The 14,575-nt window shown below is 42.5% G+C and overlaps 1 protein-coding gene across 7 annotated transcripts in view; it reads left to right on the top strand.

The window, feature by feature from the left end:
* The window catches only part of inpp4b (inositol polyphosphate-4-phosphatase type II B), a 239,482-nt gene that overhangs the window by 125,914 nt on the left and 98,993 nt on the right, over nt 1-14,575 (top strand). The gene's annotated exons all lie outside the window — the stretch shown is intronic.

Below are 14,575 nucleotides of genomic sequence, written 5' to 3'. Positions count from 1 at the left end.
GGGTTGCAGGGTCTGAGTCTCACTCTCACTGGCTGGAGGGGACGGGATAAATGGCAGCAGTGGCGGATGCCGGAGAGAGCGAGGGAGAGAGAGAGAGAGAGAGAGGGAGAGAGAGAGGGAGAGAGAGAGAGGCATTTGGCGGTACTGCTGCAGCCTGCACCAGGGGAATCTGAGTCGCCAAGCGACAGTCGCGGTGGCGCCTTTATTAAATGCGTCGCAATAAAAGTACGAAAGGATTTTTTTAAAGCGTTTTTGAGATTAAACCATGTATCAGAGCGCTGTTTTAACTGTATGAGAGCGCTGCCAATTCCAGACAGCCTCGTGCGTGAAGTGGCACCGCTGGCTGCCTATAAACTCTGCTAAACTCTCCTTTGGAAGGAATGTAAGCAAACAAGATGCACTGGCTACATTAGAATTAGTTAGTATTCCTCTTGGCTTTTTATTTGATTGCAATTCATGAATTTTGGATGTAGACACTATTATCTGAAGTCCAGATAGCGTCAGGCTGGCAGGACCTCTGGATCAACGTCTGCGACCCATTACTGATATCCACCTTATTCTGTTGTGTTTTTCAGAGTAAAGTAAAGATAAATAAATACTGGTTTTAACAATAGTTCAGTAAACCATTCGGAATTTGTCATGAGACATTTGTATTGCCACCTGGTCTAGTTTTCTTCTTTTCTTTGTTTCTATCCCTCCTTATTTTTGCCACAGAAGGGGCACTGCAGCTGGTGCGCCTCCCCCATACACTCACCCACGAACGCACCACAGGGCACGCAGTACTACAGGGGCACGAGCGCCGCTAGGCCAGAAGGCATAGCTCACCCTGCCGACAGCTGGCTTCCTGTGGGCTCTTGCCGTGCTGCTGCGGGGCACCGGTGCAGCTGTAACCCGAGAAAGCGTGACCAAATTAAACCCACCCTTCCCCTGGCAGGACCGGGCCAAATGTGTCTGGCTGCCACTGCGGACCCGCGGCCATAATCAGTTAATAACACGGCCAGATATCTCCGCTCCAGAGCCCAACCCTGTGTCAAGAGCCACGGCCACCTGCTCTTTTGCAAAACACAAAGTCACTTGGCATGGCAAGTTATGAAAACAATGCAGAGGTATGAGAAGCGGCACGTCACGATGAAGCACCGGTTCTCAGTGTAAGGGACGCAGCCTGCGGTGTTGAATCGTGACTGCGCCAGTTCCTGCCAGTGAACCTGGCAGCCCTTCACTGTGGAGAATAATTGGCTGTAATGCCTCACAAAAACTATTGTTGGATGCAGAGGTAGTCTGATTCATCAGTTTGTCAAGCTGACTGGTCGAAGCATTGATAGTGACCTGATAATTATTCCCAGTCTCCCTGCTACTGCAACATTTTTCTGACCAGCGTCAACAGCCCGTTCGCCGCTCACTCTTACCAGCAGGTTACTCGAGGTGACGGATTACTCTTAGTTTAACTCCGGCAGCTCACAGCCAAACCGCAAGGGAATTCTGAGGAATCTTGAATCTCGGAACCAAAAGGAAAACCAAAACATCTTCAATTAACGATACTACTAATTGCTACTCGAAAGTTAATTAAATACGAGTCCAGCTTTTCAGCATTTAATCTGTTCATTCATTTAGTAAGCAAAAAGTGAATTCATTTTACTTTTTCGCGAAGCTCTTTGTATTACGGTTCTACTTTATTTCCCACATTGCGGTCTGTAAGCCTTCCACATCGCGGCGAAATCCTCAATCAATTCAGCAGGCCGCAGCCTGGTGTGTGTGTCCTCTAGAGTGTGTGCAGCCAACCAGCAAGCTTTCACTGCAGCAAGATCGCAGGCTGGGTGCACCTCCAGAGAGAGCCTGACGCGTAGACTCTGTAGTACAACTTACACGGATGATTTATGCCAGCCCGTTTGGGCCCTTCGTCTATTTGATTTTATTTCACACCGGCGCAACAAAGCGCATATTTATCTCAATAAATATTCATATTCGGGTGAATTAATTCTATCTCAAGATTTAAGTAGCATTACAACGCCATAATATCCCTGTTAAAAATAAATAAAATACAATAAAAAATCACAGTTTGTGTTTCCCTTAGCGCTGTTAGTATCTTTCCACGCCGTGGTGCCTGGGTTTTGTTTCTTTAAAAACTGCGATTATATAAAAATGGAAAGGGTCTCCCTTGGCAGCATTAGCTTGCTGGAGATATGTTTGTAACCAAAGTCTTCCTTTGAGCATTGAGACAGAATGCCAGCAGGAAGTCTGCTCGGAAGTTCTGCATGACTTTTCACAGAAGGGAATGTCACCTCTGCACACCATCCGTGTTTGGGGCTATGGGAAATTCCGGTTTGAGCTCGTCTTATGCCAGCTATAGTTATTCTGTCTTTGGTCACATGCCTTCATGAATATGTATAATACAGCGGTAAATAACTCAGAGACGCATGGTTTTCTTAGCTGAGAACACAATGCGGAACGCCTATGGACTAAGTGAGTGCATCCCACTTGCACCTATAAACTTTATCTTTTCTCATGAATGTTACTTCACCCCTTTGGACTCCAAACAACAGTCATCGCAAAGATGAAGGAGTCGTGATATTTCTCTGGCAGCTTATCTATCTCCGTAACTTTTCTCTAAAGCGTGTGAATTAACACTGGCCCTAAAAGAATCACTGTGGACCGTTCCTAACCTTTCTAATCCACATAAATGCATTCATGTCGTGTGATCCAGATTCACTTGGACACAAGGCGAAAGCCTCAGTTATGTTCATGACGGGAGAGCGGACTCGTAAACCCCAGTTGGCCGGCCCGGGGGTTGTGCGTGTATTGGATTAATCGTAAACCAGCCTCATGGTGCAGCAGCTGACAGCCTGATGCAGGGAGAGCTGTCTGTTGAATTACGTGCTGTACCAAGGTCCTGACTCACCGTAGCCCATTAGAGTCATGGCACAAAGAACAGAGGTGACACCCAACCCAGTCAGATTTCACAGTTAGGCTACTTTGCCAAATCCTCCATAGCAGTTTGGCTATTAAATGGCTGTCTGTTTTCCACTCCGCTTCCCTCCGCTTTATCGGTGTGTATGAAATGTGACAACATTAGTTTCCATTACATAAAGGTGGGCTAGATAATACTAGATGAATGCATGCAAATAGAAATATGCTATGTGTGTACTAAGTGTGTGTGGGTGCAGGTGTGTTTGGCTACCAAGAAAAACAATAATGCTTCAATTAGTTCTGTTCACCCAACTGTAGCTAACTAGCCACCGCTTATGTCAAGCTTTCTGAATGGTTGGAATTGGTCATAAAGAATGACTTAAGATCATACCCTTATTGGTTGCCTCTGGGCGTTAAAATGTCCGCACAATTTGTCTGCCTGTTCCTGGCCGCTCTCTCTCTCTATCTCTTTCTCTCTCTCGCTCTCCCCCTCTCTCTCTTCCACTTACTCTCTCTCACTCCCCCTCTCTCTTTCTCCCCCCCCCCCCCTCACTTCAATTCAATTCAATTTCATTTGCTTTATTGGCAGGACAACTACAGTAATATTGCCAAAGCAATACAATATTACACTGTACGTAGAAATGCACAGAAATATGTAAATCACATAAACAACATGCATGAACACTTACAGTAAACATTTTACAGGTAAAGATAAACATATTGACAGTTGGGAAGAACATAACAAAAATGATATTATGTTATATTGTATTATATTATATTATATTATATTATATTATATTATATTATATTATATTTAACAAATAACTCTCCCTACTGTACTTTGCTCCCACAGTTGGACTTGTAAATCATTTCCTCAGCCCAGCTCTTCAGAGGAAAGCTGATCAATGCAGGATCAACGGTAGCACTAAAGGCAGGCAGTTATTTTATTACAGACTGCATTCTACAACCATTCAACAACACTATTTATGAAAGTACTCTATTTCTGTCTGGGATTTGTTTGTGATCAGAAGCAAAACAGAAACAAAGCTTTGGATGATTAAAGATTAAAGCGTCGTAGCCTGCAGTCTGTAATTGTACAATAAGGCATACTGTATCAGAGCTATTTGGTTAAGAGGCAAATTTGAACCACCCATATTAGCTCCAGACATTTAAAATTGTGTTTTGACCAAGCACATTTGTAATTCTTCCCCTGAGATAAAAAGCTGTCTTCTGTGAGATCATCTCTGCTGAAGTGGAATTGAATAGAAAGTTTGTATAATAACTGGGAAGGCGTCCAAGGTTAGGCCTTAGAAATGATCATACCAGCTTTTTTCAGTAAAGCAGTAAATCTGCCAAATAGCAATAGGTGTATTTAAAGTAAGCTTTCTGGAATCAGAAAACACAGCATTTATATAACAGTAGGTGTCAAATAATTTCTCATAATTGAATACAAATAACCTTTTCCATGTTTTGCAGAAAAACATTTTCAGTTGCACACACAGTTCCTCTTGATTGCCTGATATTCTACTGTAATTAATAATAACAAACTTGCATTTTGCCAGTAGAACTGTCCCTCAAGATTTGATTTGATTATTTAATAGCAGTGCCTGCCGTCTGCAGGTTAGCTCACCTTTGGTAAATGAACGCCGTAAAAACCTCTTTCGAACAAACGCTGATTTATTTCCTCATGGCCGATTCTGCCGAAATGGAATTCATTTCTTAACTTTATGAACGGAGGTGAGTGAGCGGTTAATTTACCCTCACCTTGAGTCTTTGATTTAAGCATTCCAGTATAATTTCTCTTAATACTGTGCTGAATATATGAACAGCTGGCCAAGGTGGCCACAGAGGGAGGAAGGCGAAGGTGTCGGGGAGGAAGATGACAAAGATGGATTTATCTGACGTTAAATCGGACGCCCGGAGGCCGTGATGTCACAGACAACAGGTCACCTCGACCTTGCCCTCGTTGCGTTTTTCGGCTGGACATGTGCTGCGGTTCCCTGGGTGATATTTATACGATGAAAATTCTGTGCTTTACTGGGGCTTCGACCCAGTTCCCGTAATCCTAATACTAAAAGCACGCAGCGGAAAAAAGCAGACGTGTTTTTGCTGTAAATACATGTATTTGCACTTAATTCATTAATCTGGGGCAGAAATCAATCAAGTAGTTGATTACACAGTTAAGTCACCTTAACTGGTTACCTGGGTCTCAACTGAGTGCTGATTTTAGGATGAAAACAAAAAGGACTTTTCAGGACCTGCGTTGGAGACCACTGACGTAGAGTATATAGTGCTGGAGGATGAACCTGGAGAACTCACAGTAGATTGGGGCTCTATCTCTGCCCTCACTACAGTAAGAGAGTTGGGTCAGAGCTTTAATCAGGCGGGCAGTACCGTAACTATCTTACGAATAAAATAAAAACCAAGGGTGGAATTCCCCTTTAAATCCCCTTATCTATACGTATCATAACTGAAAGACTGTAAGTAGTGTTGCTTGGTAACAGCATTCCGGGCTTGCTAAAGAAAGCTGGCTGGCCACCCGGGGACTAAGATAAGTCTTTCTCACCGCCCAGTGGCTTTCACACACTGGCCCGTGGCCAGGAAATATGGCGGAAAGAGCAAAGCTTTGGACGGCAGGTCATTGCTGTGTGCAGAACAGGACCCCGTTCCATTTCCGAGCCGTAAATGCCCGCCGCATAGCTGCGGGTGACTTATTTCCTGCCAGTTGAAGTTTGACAGAATTATCTCCGACTCTCAAAGTAGTAAGCCCCTCTTTTGACTCCCTGCACAATGCTCATAAACAGGTCTTCAACCTTCTTTGCCCTGCTACGAATTGAAAATGTCAGTTACTGTCGGGGAATGTTTGAATTGCTACTGTATATTCCACTGAGTCGACTGACTGGTCGTTCCAACCCCTGAATGGATTACTCTCCCCAGTTGGCACAGTGAAAGGGAAACGACTATCTCAAGGTGTGTCTTCCGCAGCGCTGAAACCGTCTGTAGCATTAGCGTAGGGTTGTGTTCGTGTGTTTGAGCCTTTGCAGTTCAATATGTTTGCACTTCACAGTGCTGGCAGGTTAGCCACACCGCTATGTTCTGTGCCTGTTGCTGCTGAACATGTGGTTTACGGGTTTCCACGGTTTAAATTTTTACAGAGTGCGTGAGGCAGTTAATTCCAGAGCCCCATCCCTGCCGTGGATAATCATACGACAGGGGAAGCACAGGAGCCGAACGGAGTTATGTGCCGAACGGTTAACGGAACGGCTCGCGTGGGCCTGGGAAGTGGCTGGCTATGTGTGAAGGGGAAAAAAATAAGGACTGAGTAGGGAGATTCATAGATTCATGGACTAATGGTGTGTCAGTCAGATGATAAATGAGCTAAAACAGACAACTGGAAGTTGGATCTGTATTTACATAAATTTCCCAGGCTTTACTGCTTCCTCTTACCGTGTATTTCGGCTGCATCGAGAAGCACGCTTTCCAAATCCCAGTTCCCCTTCCCGAAAAGCGTCGCAGCTCAAACCGTGAATCACCACAGTACCTGTTTGTGACGTTTTCCTCTCGCACAGTGACAACGCTGATCTTCAGATTGAGTCAGCGTCAACGTACGGGCGGGTAGCGAACTTATCACAGCGCTGCCAAATTCTCCATTACGGTTCACAGGAAAAGGAGAAGTCAGAGTGCTGAGGAAGATGAAGAGCCTCTCTCTCCCCTAAGGACAGGAACGGCAAGAGATGCGGTAGTACCACTTTGTACTGTTCTGCGTACAGCCACAAACCCAAATCTTACAAATCCTGACTGTAAAACGGCCCACTAGAAAATCATAAAACAGTGATTTTGATTGTTGAATTAAAATGGTACGACGATCAACACATTCCTTTGAGGGTTTTCTTTCTTTTTACTCTTAAATTAGCTTTTTGTTGTAGTTGTTGACAGCGATATATTAACATTTCACAGACATCAGCTTCCAGTGGCACTGATACAACTCTCAGCATGATAAGCAATGTGTCCAATTACTGCGTGGTGATCTACTGGGAAGCCTCCCAGCTCATCCTGGTTGTCAGTTAATGTGAGGTGGGAAACAGTGACTGCATGATTGATGTTAAACTGGGAATCGCGCCTTCCGGCGTGGCTGCGACCCAACCCTTGGTTTCTCTACGCCTTGTTCCCATTAAGGCTTTCTGTGATTAGCACAGATGGTATCGTGAGGGGTGACTCAGACCTTTGGGAACTTGTTTTGGAGGGGCTACTATTGCCCTCTACCATTGTTTCTTTTCAGTGTTTTGCCAAGTACAAATTTGAGGCTAATGTCGAACCTCAGTTGGCCCTTACTGTGATTGGGTGATCCAAGCATGAAATTTAAGCTTATCCGTATGGTTAACTGTTGATAATTATATGAGAAATATGTTTTTGACAAATTAATGCAATTCAGAAAATGCTTTTTATGATTTACTGAATTTCATATTGCCTATATGATGTGGGATATACTGTAAAAATAAAAGCACAGTGGAAGAGACTGCAAAATATTGCTCCATGACAGAATATATTTTAATGAAATAGTTTTATGGCAATAAACAGTACAGAAAGAAGTGAGCAAAACACACGCGTACACTAAAATTTGTTTTGCACTTCAAGGTATATATTTGAAACAGGAGCTCTTTCAGTACTTAGATAAAATCTTATATAATATGGATATTTCCAGTACACAAACCAGTACACATAATTTTGCTCAGTACATCAATGGTGATTCTTTCTATGGACCTCTTATGACTGGAATGAGTCATATTTGTATTGTCTAATCTTGCTATTGGGCAGAAAGAGGATGCACAAGTGGAAGTGAAAACCTAGAATGCTTTCATTAGTAATGTCTTCCTTCTTCACGAGCTAAGTACATCATAAACATGTCCTGTAACATGAGAACCCGCTGGATGGTGGGTGAGGTTTTTTAGGTTTGTTGTGTCAATGGAAGGACTTTGTCTGACGTTTTAATAGGAGGACCAGGGAAATATATCGGAAAATAGGATTCAGATGTGCTGCTCTACAGATGATTTGTAAATCAGTGAGCTGAGAGACACATTTGAATTATTTCCGTTTAATTAATTAATTAATTTTTAAACCAGTTTTCAGCTCTTTTTTTTTTTTTTTGCCTGTTTTTGCTATTTTGGAATTCATAAGCCTGTTTCTTTGCTGCAAATTCCTCTGTCAAATCCAGAGAACATGATGCGTGCTGCTCTCCCACCAAACATTTTGATGGTTGTTGGTTAGACGGCTAATCAACGTCAGTCATGGAGGTCGATATGACGTTGATTAGTGGGGCAGAAATGAAAGTTTTTTTGACATTGGTACTTTGATGAGTACAAAACCCTGACCTATTAGGTAAAAAGGCGGTTGTGTCTTGATGCAACGTTGATCAGTCTTGTGGTCTCGCTGGTCGACAAATTGTTCGGGGGTGGGGTGGGGGGGGGGGGGGGGGGGTTCTTCCTGCAGTCTGCCAGCTGAGCTCTTAGGTTTTTGCGCAGGCAGATTGCAGTTACGCAAGCAACCACAGGTGTCACTCTTGTGAATTAAGCCCAGCCAATCAGCTCCCTCCATACCTCTCTGGGTAATGCTATGGCTAATTAGGCAGGGCCCTGCACTGCCATGTTCTGACAAGGTCACATTTCAGTTCCAGACTGTGGGCTCTGTCTCCTCACTAAAATCAAGCATATATTAGCAGGCAGAGCTGGCTGGAAGCATGAATTTATGTACAATTTATTATGCAGATGCTTTTGATTACCACTTTATTAATGCGTCTCATTACTGGGAAGAGTTTTATACCCGACAATTAGTGTTGACAAGGTGGTGCCAGAAAGGAAATGCAGGTGGCGTGCCTTACTGACAATTCTTTTTAATGTCCAACAGGTTTAGTGAAGACAAAAGGGGGTATGTCCGCGATCAATGAGATTAACACAAGTGTGTCTGAGAGGACTATATATATATATGCCCTCTGCCATAAGAGTCCTGTCCTCTAGCTACACACGAATGTCAGGAGGAACTTGCGATGACATGCATTAAATTTGTGGGCATAACTCCGGATTGTATGGGGAGGAATGAGATGCATTAAAGATTCAGCCGTATATAATGGAGTTCTCGCCCATAAAACCCAGACAGCTTTTCAATTACTCTCCATGCACTGGATGGTTCGTCCTTACAAGATTGGAAGATGTCCACTTCCTTCCTTCCTCCCCTTTTACAGCCAACGGCCTAAACGTTATGGCGGATTTTGTCGAAGTTACGCCCTTTCGCGGTTCGGGTTCCGCGGGAGGCCCCCAGGTGATTGGGCGCAGTGTGATGCCAAATTTCACCGGTCTGCAGGTGGAGTTTGACGTTCATTCCGCCCCCCCCCCTCCCCCCACAGTGCAACCGCTGCATAGCGATGTCGTTAAAATCGAAACACTTCCAGGTTCCCCGGCGACTTAACAATTATTCCCCCCGTGTCGGACACTAAAGAAAAGTAATATTTCAAAGGAGTGTGGAGCACAAATAATTGGACAGGCTGGCACGGTCAATTTAACATACAGCTAATGAAAGTAGCCACTCTCCTTTTTTTTCTTCTTCTCCGTGTGGCTAAATGGATTGTATTTAAATTGGAGCTTACCTGCTGCCGTGCTCCAAAGCCCCTTGGAGGTCAGCGACTGTTAATGGCATGTTGGTCACAGCCACCTCTTACTGTCATTGGGCTGTCAGAGATAAGGCTTAAATATTAAAGTAGGAAATCAAAGAAGGTCAATAGAACCAATTACAGAAGTTATTTGAAAAAGGGCTCCACTTAGATTGTGGAAGCGTAACAGTTCAGAGCGGCGCAAGTGCAAATCCTGATAGCGGGATGCTGTCACAGCTGAACTAGCTCTCTCTCTCTTTTTCCTTCCCTCCCTCCCTCCCTCATTCCCTCTCTCCTCCAACAAGTCAAATTGTTCTCTAAGGTTTAATTTTTGTATAAATTTTTTAGAATTCCATCTTCTCGTGGCTACTTGTAATGGCGGATTTTGACAAGGGAGGAGGCTCACCATTAGTAGTCCCCCTGGTCTGACAGAGAACAGCTGACTTTTCATGGCATCTCACTGGTGTTTGCATATAAATGCACTGTAATGCTGCCATTCTCTTTTGTCCATTTCCAGATATGGAGAATGGATAATTTTTTTTCATGTTTTATGGTTTGTTGCAAACAGGGAAATGCAAGGGACGATGCACATAGCTAAAAGTTTCTTTCTGGGAATAAAAAACAAAAACATTTTTAGATGCGTGTAATTGTGTGATCCACTTCTCTTTGGATACATATTTACTCAGAGCAACCCTACTCTCAAGCATTTTCCAGCTTATATTGTTTTCAATCATGATCATGTTTTGTCATCATTACTGTGCAGAACAATAACTAAATGCTACATGTGTTGTGTCACTCAGTTCTGTCTACGATTACAGTAATTGCAAATGGTTCCCTGGTATTGTACTAAGAGTATTCTGCCTAGCAGAGAGAGTTTGATGGTTCAAGCTCTAGCCAAGTCATACAGAAGCTCTTAAATTATGGAACTGTGTGCTTATCATGGACAGCCGTCCAAACCACAGTAACTCTGGAAGGCCACATCCAGTTTTCCGCCTTCCTTATCTGCAACATCTGTTTTCCTCCTTCATCCTTCTTTCCTTACGCGTCACGGTTTGTATTTTGTTCATGTTATGAGGCCTTTATAGTGGACAAATTCAATTTCATTTATTCTGCACTGAAAAACTATTTTATATAACAGCATTAATGCTTACTACTGCAGCTGAGACCATGCAAGCTTACATTTTTGCTAGCTGTGTGTATTGCAATGGAGTGATAGAGGTCTTGCATATTCTTCTTGTTTGGCACCATTGGCATTACGATCACATTTGCTGTACTTAACTTTTGTGTTGCACAGTAAGAACTACCAATATCACACTGATTTATAGAAGTATTAAAATTCCGCTGCGCTGTTGTTCTCACTTCAGATTTTAGCCCATTGCTGCACTGCATTTTCAACATTTTAATCTTTTATTTACCCATCATGCCTCACAGGATGAATTAATTCTCTAGCCAACTGTGTCATCTTATCTCATTAATCCACGCATGTACTCCGTGTTTACTTTATATTTTCCTGCGGGTGATTTATTTTTGTGCTTATGGGTGATTTTTTGTCATTCCATGCTTGTTATTTTCCAAAATCCATAGTGTTTTATCTATAGATAACAAATGGTTTAAACGCGCACTCTGGGAGAAATGCAATCCGATAATTTGTACCTTAAATTATTCTTAATTCACACTTTACCGTCTCATTGATCTTGTCTGGCAATTTAAAGGATTGTCCAGGGAATCGCAAGAAGGCACATCATGAATGCGACATACACTCACTGAGCACTTTATTAGGAACTGTATATCTACTTATTCATGCAATTATCTAATCAGCCAATCATGTGACAGCAGTGCAATGGATAAAATCATGCAGATATGGGTCAGGAGCTTTAGCTAATGTTCACACCAACCATCAGAATGGGGAAAAAGTGTGATCGAAGTGACTTTGATCATGGAGTGATTATTGGCAAAAAACATCCGGTTCTGTGTGCAAAAACACCTTGTTAATGAGAGAGGTCAGAGGAGAAGGGCCAGACTGCTAGAAGCTGACAGGAAGGCGACAGTAATGCAAATGGCCACACATTACAACAGTGGTATGTACAAGAGCGTCTCTGAATACACAATGCATCAAACCTCTAAGTTGATAGGCTACAGCAGCAGAAGACTGAATAAGTCTAATGAATACCTAATAAAGTGCTCACTGAGTGCATATTTTAAGGGTACCCTGTCCTGCTCCTCAAAAACCCATATATTTCAGAATGCATCACTGCTCAGAATTTCTGTTCAAATCCGCATTTTGTAATCAACTCATCAGCTGTTTGTCAACATTTCACGTAGCTTGAGCACCAAGCTCATTTACTCAGCATGAAATGTGTTACTTTTGTGCGATTTTATTTTCATTTTAAAGCAAAGCTTATTCTTCCAGTGAACAAAGTTCCCACGCAGTGTAAAGTGGATCATAACCGTCAAGCTCAGGAGTGACAGGAAATGGGGCAAGGTCATTTACATATAAATTTTAATTGGTTCTTGGAAAACTGCCGACCGTTTTCTGCCCTGAAACCATGCTGATGAGATATGAGTGTCACCATATTTATAGTGACAGTGATTTTATGAATAATAAACACCTCTCCGACATTTCATTTACCAGGCAATTTAAAAACACTGGTCATTTTGATTAATAACCCCTTTCGCACGGCGCAAAGGAAAAGGTTATTTAGGTGTCCATTTTGCCTAGGGAGCATAACAGTACCTTTCAAAAGACTTTGTAAGCCACCATTGATTATTTTTAAGTTGACGATTTTTCACCAGTTTATATTTAGTCATGGGTGCAGCAGGAAAGCTTTCAGATTATGAAACATTATTCAAGCTGACAGTGGGAGTGGGGAGGGGTGGACTAAATTTATATTAAGCAAGTCTAGGCGGAGTGTAATTGCACAGCAGCAAGATAAGTACAATCTAACTACAAGCACACACAGTGTCCCTGTTTTGCAGGCACACTCTTAACATTTAACTTGTGGAATGATTATAATATTAATTATAACTGATAACTATGATAATGATGATGTGCTAATAGGAGGCTAGGTTAGCCATAGTGAGTAAATATTGTTTGTTTGATCTTTTGCACCACATACATTAGCTTACACACATTACTTGTACACATCGATTGCAATGTGGTTACATCATTGAACGGACTACTGCTTATAACTGTTAGCCTCATTTGGCTTCATGTGTCATAATGGCGTTTTGGCGATTTAAATGTGGACAGTGTATTTCCAGACACACAAGAAAGCGTTGGGCTCTGAAGTCTAATTACACACCCGCAAGAGCAGCACGAAGCTCTCCGTTGCCTCCCTATACTTACAGAAAATCCCATTTCTCCCAAGCAGGGATTTGCGTCGCCTTCAGTTTCATAATGCAATTTTCGGAAGAAATTTAATTACCGACAGCTAGTTTTCCCGTGCCTCTGGTACTGGTGCATATATGATTGTCTCAGGCAGCGCCGCCCGCTTTAGAGGATTCTAGCCAATACGAAATGTATTAGCAGGTCATATACAGATTAAATGGCCGACCATGTGTCTCGTCTCTTCCTTCCGTTGCATGTTGGAAAATGGGATACTTGTGATGTTTTTTTCCATTCGTTTTCTCTCTGGTTGGTTTCTAAGTTGCGGCGCTCATTGTTTCGCGGTGGGAAGACGAGGGAGCGAGGGTCTGATGTGTCTGGCAGGGCATTGTGGCTGAGGCAGTCGGTCCAGTGCCAGCGGAGACAGACCAGGCCTGGCGTGCGCGCACAAAGCCAGCACAAGAACAGGACCCACGGGGGCCTTTTGATTATAATATATTTTACGCATGGCAGCAGATGGTTGCTGTCTGGGCTGCGGATGGAGGAAACAAATAAAGTTAACTGTGTATAAAGTTTTTAATGTGAACATATTGTTGCATAAAGCACTTAATTGTGAGTAGCCTGCGTGGTGGTTTAGAAGAACATGCGAGCCGTGGTGTTGCAACAGCGTTCGGGAGTGACGTCCTGCTTGCTCCTTCTCACTGATCTCCAGCAGATTATTGATATTTTGTTTTCAGTGATAACACGTGTGAATGCTATTTTAATTTGTTCTGTGACCCTGGTGTAAAGCTATGAGCAGCTTGAAATACCAGTTACCAGCTGTTTCAAAACATAGTTTGAGCTGGTTTAACCTTGTTGAGTATGAAGCTGGTCTAACTGGTCAGCCAGTTTCAAAACCTTTTTTTTGTGTCTTCCCTAATTCAAAACCTGAAATGCCGCTTGAATCGTGCCATCCTGCTGATGTGACAGAGCTTAGCTTTTAATGCTTGTGTTATTTCACCAGGGATTTGCTGTTCATGTACTGAAAGACCATCCAGATGTCACATGACAGCTGGGAGATGGAATATGTCACCTCAAACATGCTCATCTTACTGATCTCATGATTAATACTGTTGCTGTTACATACACAATTAGTTGTTCATTGTGAAAAGCTTCATAAAATGGCATGCGGTTTTCTTCTGATCCATGCAGAGCTAATTTTAGTTGTTCTTACGTAAAGGATTCATCCTTTACCAGGTCTCATGCTAAACCTGAATTAATGTTTAAGAGAAAGACCTTCAAACAATCAATCACATTTCTCTCTCCTACTGTATGTGTGCTGCAGCTATTCAAGGAAAGACATTTGGTTTGGTTCAGCGAATTACAATAGACATTACAATTACATCAAGACCTTAGACCTTAGACACAAATGAGTTAGTGTCATAATGTTCAAAAAGCACTAAATATATAGTATGTGTGAAGTTATACACACAAATACTGTTTAAAAGTATGCATTTTTTTATTTATTTCTGATACGTTTCTATCTGCTTGGAGCCCTTTGGTATCTTTGAAGCTCAATATCTCAGAATACCACTCAGAACGCAGATAGAAACGTATAATTCTAAGGTCACAATATGTTCAGTGCATACCGTATAGTATGTTGAATCAGAAAGCAAAGCAATGAATATGAGGTTAAAGTAATTTGAAGGTATGTGTATCCATTTTCG

This window comes from Conger conger, chromosome 8, assembly GCF_963514075.1.
Source record: "Conger conger chromosome 8, fConCon1.1, whole genome shotgun sequence".
In the NCBI taxonomy this organism is placed as follows: Eukaryota; Metazoa; Chordata; class Actinopteri; order Anguilliformes; family Congridae; genus Conger; species Conger conger.
This window is presented reverse-complemented; position numbering and strand designations above follow the sequence as displayed.